Consider the following 12,975-nt stretch of genomic DNA (forward strand, 5'->3'; position numbering starts at 1 on the left):
AGGAAAGAAGGAGCAGATGGAATGGGATCAGAGATTAGTCTTTAGGGCTTCATGGGCCATTATAAGAGATTTCTCTTAATTTATGAGATGAGAAATCAATAGAGATTTTCAAACAGGGAGTTATATGATTTACACAAATTCAAGGGGATCACTGTATTGTCAGCTTTCCATTACTGTAACAAATACCTGAGACAATTAAGAGAAAAGGTTTGTTTTGGCTAAATCAGTCTATGACCCATTGGCTCTGTTGCTATGTCAAGACGGCATATCACAGCAGGGTGTAAGTAGTGCAGCACAACTGTTCATCTCATAGCCCGGGTACAGAAAAGAGGAAGTGGAGGGGCTTCAAAGTCATAACCCCAGTGATCAGAAGTCCTCCCAAGAAGCCCCACCTGCTAAAAGTTTCTGTCACATCACAGTAACAGGAAACTAGGGAATAACAATTTAACACATGGGTTTTGGGGGAACATTCAAGATCCAAACTATAGTAATTCCTTTAGTTGCTTTGTTGAGAATATAATGGCAAAAAGGTGAAAGTTAAAATCTAGTTAGAAGACAATTAAAACGAGCCAGGTGAATAATGATAGTACTTGCATTAAAGAAGTTAGCAGTAGAGGTGGTAAGAGATAAGATTTGAAATATATCTGAAGACAGGCCTAATAAGATTTGCTGATGCAAAGCTATAAGGAAAAGATAATTACAGCAGACTCAAAAATATTCATAATAAGAAAACTACAAATTAAAACTATGTCATATAGCATCTCCCAGTTGCCAGATGAGAAATATATGTGTCGTACTGTGGGTAGATACATAGTGGTATACATAACTAGTAGGCATGCAAAATGGCTCAATTTGGAAACAGCTCAGAATATTACATAGGCAAATCCAGCAATTTTATGCCTAAAAATTTTCTCATGAAGAAATATCACCTACAATATAAAATACATTTGCACATGTATATTTTGGCATTATTTTATATTGCAAAACATTATAGGAAATCTGAAACCCATTCCTACAATATTGATTAACTATGAAGCCATTCAAACTATGAAGCCCATATGTATTACTCAGCAGTGTAATAATTCATGAAAATTTAAAAAAAGAACAGGTAGAATCCTTTATTTTATATAAGAAAGATAGGAAAGGCAAATATGTATATATATGTATGCATGTGTGTGTGTTCACATATATATGTATACACATGTGTGTTTATCATTCTTGCTTTTGCAAATGAAACATAAAAATGTAACAAGAACATTATGAAATTGGTTACTAACACAGAGTATAAGTAAGGTCAAAGGAATAGGGAACCAAATAACATTTCATTTTGTTCACCCTTTTATGCAATTTGAATTTTGTCCATGTGCACACTTTTAAAAGAAACAAAGTTAACATGATGGAGAAAATTTAACAGAAATGGGAAAAATTATCCTGTGTTTCCAATGAAGAAAAAGATGAATTCGAATAACCTTTGAATGCCATACTTAGGTTATATTACTGCAGGATAAATGATGATGAAACCCACTCAAAGCAGCTTTCATTACTCAAATTTGTGGCAATTTAATCACCAAACTAAATATTGGCAGTAATAAAAACCCAAGGGAATAAAATAAGAATCACACAATATGAATTAGTAAACAAATTAGCTAATTATAATTAACATGAAAGAAGACAAGGCTTTTCCTTATAGTGGAATGAAAATAACTAAATGAAGAAAAACAAAAGAATAAAAACTCCTTTTTGGAAACATCATAGTTATAATTAGTTTAGCCAAGAATCTATCAATAGATCCAAAAAGTGCTGCTTGAAAATTTAGACATGAAGTCTGAAGTTGATTTTTTCCTTACATTAAAAATAAAAAGTGGTAACATTATGATAAAAAAAAAAAAAAAAAAAAAAAAAAAAAAAAACCAACCAACACTATCTTTACATGTGAGCAAAGTTAACATCACTGACTTAAGATACAAGCTGACATGATGTACCTCCTAACCTGGCACTTTGAGAACATAGCACCACTCATGTAGTGTTTTTGCCAAAGAGGCATAACCTGAGTAATCACGAACAAATACTAGACTACCTTGTCCATAAAAGAACAAACCAGTAACTTTAAGGATAGTAATATCATGAAACAAAAGACTATTTCCAGTTTGAAGGAGAACAAAGAGATCTGATAGCTAAATGTTAAGGGTGATTTGGGTTTAGATGCTGCTTGGAACAAAAGACTATATATAGAGAAAATTATTAGATCAGCAGAAAAAATGTTAATAAAGGCTATTAATAATACAATGTACACATTTTAAATTTCATGAATTTTTGTGATCACACTGACATAAGTGAGGGTCATTATTTTTAAGAGTTATATGCTCCAGTTACTCTTTAATAGTTCAGTGAAAATTATAACTGCAATAATGATAATTTATTTCTCAATTTCAAAGAAAAAGCAAATATGACAAAATCCTAACAACTGATAAATATAGATGATGGGTGTAAGTCAGTTGTTTGTAAGATGCTTGCAACTGTTCTGTAAATTTGAAATTACTTAAAAAAAATTACTATAAACGAGCAGTACTCTAAATGTAAAAATCTATTGACCTTGTCAGCAGACAGATCTTGAGATTTGTTTGAATTATGTCAGAAACTTCAGCAATGTTTGTGCATTTCTACTTTTTCCACTTGTGCTTCTACTTAATAAATTATTGGTTAAGTATTGCTATATCATTAGTTTGCTACTGATATATGGGTGTCTTCAGCATTTTTGTTGGTATCAGTAGCACTTATGACATTTTGCCTTATATTCTGGGTAATTATGTAGAACATGTGACCCCCAAATACAGCATGGGTGATCACTGAAAATTATATTTTAATACTATATTGTTTTTCCTGGAGCAATTTAATATCTTAAAGGGAATGCTAACATTAAACAGATATGTTTAATATGATTTATAAAAAGGTATAAAGGACTTATACAGAGTATACTTCAGGCACCAAAGTAGAGTGTTGACTTAAGGGCCAAAAGGGACAGGTGAGGATAGAAAAGGTTTCCAGACTGTCTCAGGGGTAAATTTGATGGAGGTGGAAAAATTAAGTAGCAACTGTGTGGGTTCTCCTTAACATGTACAAATAAAGACTGAAAGCAACAATGTGGTTTATTTGGAAAACTGCAGGTGAATCCATAAATGAAGGAAGGAGTTGTTGGCTAGTGATAAGAGTTGAGGTTGGTTATGAAATAACATCCATTTCATTGTTCTAATGTTTCAATGATGGACTTTGGTATACATTACATTAGGCACTTGGAATATATGTGATTAGATACGTGTATTAACATTCAAGAAGAATATTATTATCTTTATACTGTGTAATAGTTTTTTTCTAATCAGGAAAACTATGAATTATTTAAGATGAACCTCCCTTCTAGATATCAAGCTCACTGAAGAAGAGGCCAGAGCTCACCCTCAGTGCTATATAAATCTGCTTCCAGGTTTAGTCTCATTGTGCACCATTCTGCTTACATGCTATTATTCCTTTTGCCCCCATTTTTTTCCTTTATAATATGCATTCTTCAACAAGGATGGTAGTGATAAATTCTATGACTTATTGTGGGTCTACAACAATAATAATAATTTAACTTTATTCTTTGTTGGTTAGGCATGTAATTGGTTGTCATTTAACTAATTGTAGTTTAGTTGGTTTCTGTTTTCATTTATGACAATAGAAAAAATTTCATATTCTAAATATGTGTTTTTAAACTATCTCTTTATTTTTTAAAAATACTATTCCATGGCCAGGTGGCTGTTACTGTCATTGTGTAGAAATTAGATACGATTTGCCCAGGAAATGGATGAAACTGTTGAGGCTCAGGAAGTTCATGATCATGGAGCTAAAACTGAGTGCTCCTTTTAAAGCCAGTATATTTACAAAGCCTCTCTTATTGCAGATTATGCCTCTTCTCCTTGTGTTACAGGAGAGAGCACAAAAGGTTGAGGTCAGTGAATTGATGCAGTGGCCTTCCCAAATTCCTGAGGACTGTTTCCAATTCTTTGTACTTCATTGGGCATAACAGGTAGAGTAGGTTGGAGTGGTTACAACACAGGTTCTGAAATTTTTGGACTGCATTTGTCTTTCAGTTGCAATTCAATATATTTGACCCCTTAAAAAATCTTTTAGTACCTTGGTATTTTTTATCTGTAAAATAAGAGCAAGTGAGGTTATCTAACTTATAAACATATAATGATTAAATACATTATGAATAAAAGGTATTAGCACTTAATCTGAGGACACATAATGTTCAAATATCAGAAATAATTTTGTTGAATATAACTTTTAATTTTCTTATTCCTCTTATGATTGGCTGAATACTGAATTAACCTAACCAGATCTTCCCACACGTTTTGATAAAATCTGCAACAGTCTGTTTATGCATAACTTTAAGACTCTGTAAAATATCTATCAGGATAGCTTAGACAGGAAAAAATTAATCCAATATGCTAAATATAAAATAAAAATATTTAACATTTATAGATGAGTATGCTGCATTATAATTTATAATTTCTGCAATATTTACTGGGATAAATTGAATCTAATTTGCTTGTATTGCTTCTGCCTCAAGAAATTCAAAGATAACCTCTGAGTTAAAAGCAAATAAGAAACAATCATGTAGCAAGGACTATGGGATCATGAGTATCCATACATTTTTCTTGTTGAACAAATGAAAACATCAGATATAGTCACAATTCACAACAAAGATTTGTGAAAGCAGGGCTAATTCTGTAGGTCAAAATATATGTGTCCCAAGGACAATTACTTCCCACATCCATCATTTTTACTACTATCCAAATATAGGCCTATTAAATATAACTAATGTCCCTTGTGTCAGGTCTTAATCACAGTCTTTGAAAATGTTAAGTATTTTATAATACTTTTAGTAGATGTACCAAGAAGAATAAAGCAGAAATGTATGCAAAATGGAAAATCTGAATTTATGTTGATGATATTTTTGTGTTCAGAAATGTTCTTCCCAAATCTTTTTTTAATAATTATATCTTATTGGCAAGTTATAAGGATTTATGAAAATATAAAAAAAACTAAATATATTTAGTTTAGATAACATACACATCTTTGAACTTTATAAAAGAGACCAACACTTGAAAACTGTATAATTGTATTGACTTTCACATAATGTCTATATCTCAGTTCAGTAAGGCTTGCCAAATGATATTATTAATGCTCTTGCAAATCTGATGTGGTTCTTTTAAGCCACCATTTAAACAGAGAAAACAAATGCAGGATTGTTTTGTTGTGTTTCTGCTTAGTGTTTTGCCTGTCATCACAAGCGAATTTAATCTGCATTATTAGTAACTGTCAACAGCATACTTTGAGCATAAGGCAAATACAGCAGGTGGTTTTAAAAATGGCTGAAAGCAAAACTGCAAAACAAATGATGCCTAGGAAATGGGATTCTATTCCTGCATAAATTTAAGATAAATTTAAATGCATGCAAAGCTCCCACTGAAGGCTATCATTATAGAGGAAATAAAATAAATGAACTAATTTCTGTTATTAAGCCATTTGACTTTAAGCTAAATCGTTAAATATTTTACTATATACTGATTAGTTTGATTCCAGAAATATGGTTTACTTACATTTATAAAATGACAAAATGGAATTTAAATTTTAAGTAACATTTTTATACTAACAAATTTGAAAGTTGTATTTGTGGCAACATATTTTTATAATATAGTTGATTATTTTTAAAATAGCACCAATTTAACTAAAATGAAGATATCGTAAATATAAAATGGAAATGTACAGAGAGATTATTTTTTACTCTGATGTAATTATATATTGAGTTAATTTAAGGTTATCTTCTTGATTTGGAGGGTGTTATAGTTTTATAGTTGAGATCTAAATAACCCCAGAAGTCCATGGGTTAAATGGTCAGTGCCCAGGATAACTGTTTGGAAGTGATGGCACCTTTAAGAGGTGGGGTTTAGTGGTCCTTAGGTCAGTGGGCACTGCCCTTGAAGGGGATTATGGGACTCCAGTTGCCTTCACATCCCATCCCTCTTTTGCATTTTGGCCATGACTTGAGTAGTTTGCTCCTCTCTGTGCTCCCTGCCATTGTTATCCTGCACCCCCATAAGTTGGTTAAAAGCAATAGATCTACCTGATCAGAGACTGGCACTTCTAAAACTCTGAGCCAAAAGTATTTTCTTTTAAACATGTCATTTTTTGTTCTTGTTTTAATTAGTTATACATGAAAGTAGAATGCACTTTGATACATCATACATAAATGGAGTATGATTTCTCATTTTTCTGGTTGTAAATGAGGTAGAATCACAGGGGTCATATGGTCATATATGCACATAGGGTAATAATATCTGATTCATTCTACTATCTTTCCTACTCCCATACTTTGTCTCTCCTCCCTTCACACCTCTCTACCTAATCTAAAATAACTCTATTCTTCCCTAGTCACTCCTCTCCCTTTTTGTGAATTAGCATCCACATATTAGAGAAAACATTCAGCTTTAATTTTTGGGGATTTGGCTTATTTTGCTTAGTATGATATCTCTAGCTCCAGCCACTTACTGTCAAATGACATAAAGTCAATAAAATTGAAATAAAGAAACAATTCAAAAAGCTGACAAAATAAAAACTTGGTTCTTTGAAAAAATAAATATGGTTGATAAACCCATACCCACGCTAATGAAGAGAAAGAGAAGAAAACTCAAATTAATAAACTATGTGATTAAAAAAGGAAATATCACAATGAATACTACTGAAATACAGAAGATAATTAGAAACTATTTTGAAAATTTATACTCCAATTAAATAGAAAGTCTTGAAGACATCACAAATTTCTAGAGACATGTGAATTACCCATTTCTCTTTATAAGTTAATTATTTTAGGCATTCTCCTAAGGTGACGGGCAACACAGAAGGAAATCAGGTCAAGTTATCTATGGTATTCTGCACTTATTAACATCATGACATACAATTACAGTGGGAGGTAAATGACAATTTAAAAAAGAAATAATTTTACCATACTCCACCCACTGTTTTCTTCTCCATAGATTAGGAGAAAACACTGTGAATACTTCTATACTTTCTATAGGTATCACAGAAACCATCATTTGAAATCAGGCTGCCAGATATCTAACAGGTGATCAAATGATAGAGGTAATTTCATCAGTAAAAGAGAATGTCACTCCAGAGAAGCATTTACTCACCTGCCAACCTAGATACAGGAATCTCAAAGGGCCCCTTGTTATTTTAATCTTCTGAAAAATTAAAAGGGATGATAAAACTATTGAGACCAGGGACTTTGAGATGGTTAACTTTAATGTCTTTTTAGTGTGGGCCAAGGAAAGAAAATGAAAATTCAAATGAAATGAATATAATCATCAGTTAAAGTTTAAATACCCACAGAATACTGTTCCAAGAATTGAGAGCTTCTTGAGAGAGAAGAGCTGGTTATTCAACATGGGTAGAATTTCTACATTTGCAAGAAGTATTACGTAGAGTGTATATTTCCAAAAAACAGATAAATTTATTACAAAAGACGTCTCCACCACAATTTTAGAACAATGTCATTAACCAGTTGCTTTTAAAACATGCATTGAAGGTTTTTTGTTTGTTTTGTTGTGTTTTCCAAATGTGATGTAACATAAATTTCAAACTAATGGTAACCAATGCAAATCAACGCTGATTCAAACTAACAGCAGATATTCAGGGGTCTATTAATAATTATCAGTACAAGGATGATAAATACACTAAAATGGACTTCAAAATGTTTTATATAGCTGTCTTTATCCCTATCTGCTCTCTTATCCTCTAAGTAAAATGTACCTTTCTTTCCATATCTCTCTAACCCCAAATGCATTTCTCTTTGTCACCATTTACAAAATGAAAATAATGGAACCTAGAGCATATAGTTTGCAAATATATCACAGTGTGGTACACATACCAGGTCCACAAAGGAAGGGGAAGGGAGAGGTGTGGAAAGTGAAGGGGTTTGCAAGGCTTGGCACTCATCTGTAATCCTAGTGGCTCCGGAGGCTGAGGCAGGAGAATGGAGAGGTCAAAGGCAGCCTCAGCAAAATCAAGGTACTAAGCAACTCAGTGAGACCCTGTCTCTAAATAAAATACAAAAGAGGGTTGGGGATGTGGCTCAGTAGTTGAGTGCTCCTGAGTTCAAACTCTGGTACCAAATAAATAAATAAATAAATATAGATCTAGAGAGACTATCTGGAGTCAACAATGCTGCATGTCAAGGTTAACCTGATGAAGATATATTTTAAATCTGGACAACAAATGTTAGGGAATAAAAGTTTGACTTTTTAATTGTTCTTTTAAAATTGAGGTCCAACACTTTGGTGGTTCTGAGTAACTAAGAAAGAATATTTTCTTTCAGCTTTGAAATATAGCATTTTCTAACCGTTAACAGATATAGTTTATGGTTCAAGGACTGTGTTAGAACATATCAACAAAACATAAACCAAGTTTTCAAATATGACTTTAGCACTTAATAACAACCAAATTCATGAAAGATAAATGTTTGTTCAATATGATCCCAGAGAAAGATATAGTCAGTCGTGAGCACTTTGAAAATAGAAAAACAGCAAAATAGAGAAGATAAAATGTATTCAAATACAGACTGAAGGTCTGGGTTGGCCTGAAGACTGGGTTTGTGAAAAGTGTTTGATAATAAAATGTTAATGAAGTGTGGCCAGAGAAGTAAAAAGGTGATAGAGATCCAAAGTTATGTGGGAGCATGATGAGATGGTTTATGGTGGGAGTGAAAGTGGGTGAGATAGAGCAAGACATATTCAAAAACTGGATGACTAGAATCACTAAAGAACAGGTAGGAGAAGGAGAAAAGCCAAGTTATGTAACAGAGTTTTGTTATCATTTCAAGAACAATAAGAAGCCAAGAAAAGGGCTTTAGTTAACAGATCAATGTAATCAAATTTAGATTCAGAAAGATGCCTGAAAAAGTGAATAGAAGTGACAATAAAAAAATTGTAAGCGTTGAGGTTACAATGTATGAATTTAACTACTAGGTGTTACTTTAAGTGTCACAATTTTTCTTTGTAGCTATTAAATTATCTATGAAGTGAGGATGCTACAATCACTACTATATAATAATTTGATGCTATTGTTTAATGAGATCATTCTTGTAAACCAATGTCAACAGCTGGGAGTGCATGGTAAGCATTCTGCAAGATTTATCTATCAAAATTACTATAATCAAGACCACTAAATAACGTGAAAACAATTACATAGGTGCCTGGCAGTGGTACATGGATAAAACTATTAAAACTATTTAAGTATATATATATATATATATATATATATATATATATATATATATATATATATATATGCATGTATACATAAATATACATGTATGTACATGTTATGCTAGTAAGAAGAGAATTACAAAATGTTTGTTGGATTTACATTTAAACTCTTAAGTGTATAAATAGCATGTTGTTGGATCATGTGTTTCTAGTCTCTAATATCTACTTTTTATTTCAAACTTAAAATTTCCCTCCATTTGCTCAATGTGGATATACTTGAGTTTAATTCATCCATATTGCTTGCTACTTGCTTTCTGGAAGTCCTGCTATTCTTCATTTCTTCCTTAATGGTCTTTGTTAAGTTTAATTGTATATTTTAAAATTTTAATTTTATCTTTTTAATTGAAATTGCACTTAAAACTCCATGAATTGTATTTTATTGACAGTTCTAGGGATTACATATTATTCTTCATCACAATCCACCTTAAATGGAAATGACACCACTTTGATTGTAATATATCTTTCACCAAGTTAATTCCATTTATGTCTACTTGTATAATTTATGCTACTCTCATATATTTTACTTCTACTTAAACCATTAACTACATAAGATATTATTACTGTTTATTTATTTCTTTTTTGGCAATCAGTTGATTTTCAAACATATTAAGTAATAAATCAAAATGGGTTTTATACTCACTCACTTATTTCAAACTTAACATATATGGCATTCCTCATTTCTTCTTGTACATCCAAAATTTCCATCTGACACTGTTTCCCCTGTTTTCAAAAGACCAAATATATCTTTGTGTGTGTATATACTTTGTGTGTATATACACACACACAAATATATATATATATAATTGTATATATGCTCCCAGTTTTATTTTTGGTGAACATCTATTCTTGAAAAGTTTTATAATGCTTCCAGTTCTTACTTATTAAAAAAATGATTCCTCCTGTAATGTCTTCATATCACTTAAAAGTATAAAAAAGAGGATAAGTATATATTATGCCTCAAAGTGCTTTCCTTTATATTTCCTGGTTATGTGACCTGTTTTTAAAGAAAATTTTTTAAAATACTGAATTATATTTAATTTTAATGATTTTAGGGACTCAGATCTTTTATACTCTTGTGTTCAATTTTTTTGTTCATTGTATGCAATTTATATTTTGTAAAATATTGATTAGTATTATGTTCTAGAATGGCCACTTGTTTTTGTTTTTATAAAAATTTTCATTCATCTCTTGAAATTCTCTCTAAAATATTCCTTCAGATTTCTTAACATACACATTGCAGTTCTTTATCCATGCTATTTTGTCAATTCCAACATCCAGGTGGCCCAAGTGTCAATGTTTATTAAATAATTTTTCTCATAAGTATATAGTATATGTTTTCCTTATTCTCATACCTATAACATTTGATTGTATAATGGGCATTGTGAATGATATAGGATTCCAAAGATTTTGTTAATACTGTCTAGAAAACTCTGTGAGTGTGTGTGTGTGTGTGTGTGTGTGTGTGTTTTCCAAACAGCAGATCAATTACTGGACTATGACCTTAAATTTGTAGATACTTATTTTAGGCTTTATGTGTATGTGAGTCTATTTTAGTTTTTGCTTTATTCCCAGGAATAGGTCTTTATCTCTAAGGTCCATTCCTTCTTAATCTTAACTCACAAATACCTTCAACATTTTTTTTCTCATTTTTTTTCATAAAATTATAGTGGGTATGATGGTTATTTTGTGATTAGTTACTTTACCACTACCATAAGTCAGAAGAAACTATGATGAGAATTTTTTAAAAGTATAGGTCATGACTTACTTATTTAGAACATTTTCAGATTCTCTCATAATTCTTTACAGGATCAAAAACTCAAAGGCAGTTAACTAAGTAGCAAGGAGATTTTAACAATGTTTACAGGGTATAAAAAATATGTCAGGAATATTTTCAGTAAATTGGTAGTAACAAAATTACATATTGAATGGGGTTTTCAGGACAAGGCAAAGTCTGTTTACTTGTCCAATAAAAAGTAGCACATTGTTCTTTAGTAGATGCTCAAACAAAACAATGAAATATTCCATTTGTTTCTATGAACCACCTCTCCCCCAAAATCCATCAGAAACTTTTATTTGGTATAGGTTTTTCCCTATGTTTGTTTAAATACATTTTTAGAAAACCGAGATCATGATATAACATGAATATCCTAAACATTGGCTATGTAGTTCCAGTGGCTTTTCTGGATATACAAGTGTCCTCTGAACTTCATGGATATGTGTAAAAGTCCTTTATTCTTTGTTAAATCCATAGCTTGACTTATGGTTCCAAAACACACATTAGAGAAACAAATTTAAATATTTCAAAAGTTCATAATATTTTGGAAACTATTGATCCACTCTTTTAGCTTCTAGGAATTCATGATAAGAAAAATAATCAGAAATTTAGATATTGAATCATTGTTGAAAAACGGTGAAATACAGGAAAATATAAAAGTCAAAATGGTTGATTTTTATGTAAGAACTGCTGCATATTTTACTACCATCTTACTAAAAAAGGATTACATTGAATATTTTGTTAAGATATGGGAAGACTTCCCCCCCTCCGCCATATTCATATCAGGGTATTCATATCTAGAAAACTCAACTGTATAATAGACTAAAGGTCTATTATGATGCATATTTACATGGACCTAAAATAGTACCTTGGACTATGTGATTTGGAACGTTTAATATTTTCTTGTCTGGTTTTTGTTCCTATAATGAATACAGATTCTTATGATAAAATTAGAGGAGAAAATAAGTATCTTTTCTGGGGCTCTACAGAGTCCATGCCAAGAGTAGATGAGCAGTGTGGAGCAGCTACTGGAAATGTCAATCATTCTGAAGCAGTCTAATGCAGCTTGTGAGGATAATGGAAGAATAATAATGGGAAGACAGCAGAGGAATAGAACATATAATTGCTGCCAATTTGGGGATTTCTCACCTAAACAATATAAGCACATGCTGGTGTTTGCTGCTCCTGTTTTAATTTTTTTTTTTTTACTGTACCATTGCTTATTAGATTTGTCAATCTCCCCATCTCCAATTTTGTGACTATTTCTACAGACCAAGTCTATCACTATTGAAATTTTACTTTTAGTTTTCTTTTATAACAAATGTTTATACCATCCATATTTTTAAATATGGAAAGAAATCTTGATTAAATACTACTTTTAAGATCACTTTTCCATCAATTTGTTTGTGCAAAACTAACATCAGATCAAAATTGTCATAAAATACATTACTGAAAAATGCAAATACTTTTTCTGAGCTAAATGATTATTACAGGTCTCTGCAAGGATTTCTAATTTAGTAGGAACTAATAATATCTAAGTGATAAAAAGCTTTATTTGAGGAATGAAAATCAGCAATAGAAATGCCACTTTTGTTCTAATTTAAGCCTCTCATATCCTACTCTGAGGAGTTTTAATTATGATGCTTAGATACTGCAACTTTCATATGAGTTTCCAAATGATTTAGCTCAAAGTTAGTTTTTAAATATCTTCCTCTGTAACACAAATTATTTATTAGTATACTTACTGGGAGTTTGAGCTGAATCAAATACTGCAGGAAAGAGAAACCATTTTAGGTGCTTATGATGATAATCATCCAGTGATTGACCCCCCCCCCCCCC

Source organism: Marmota marmota, unplaced genomic scaffold (genome assembly GCF_001458135.2).
Source record: "Marmota marmota marmota unplaced genomic scaffold, marMar, whole genome shotgun sequence".
Taxonomy (NCBI): domain Eukaryota; kingdom Metazoa; phylum Chordata; class Mammalia; order Rodentia; family Sciuridae; genus Marmota; species Marmota marmota.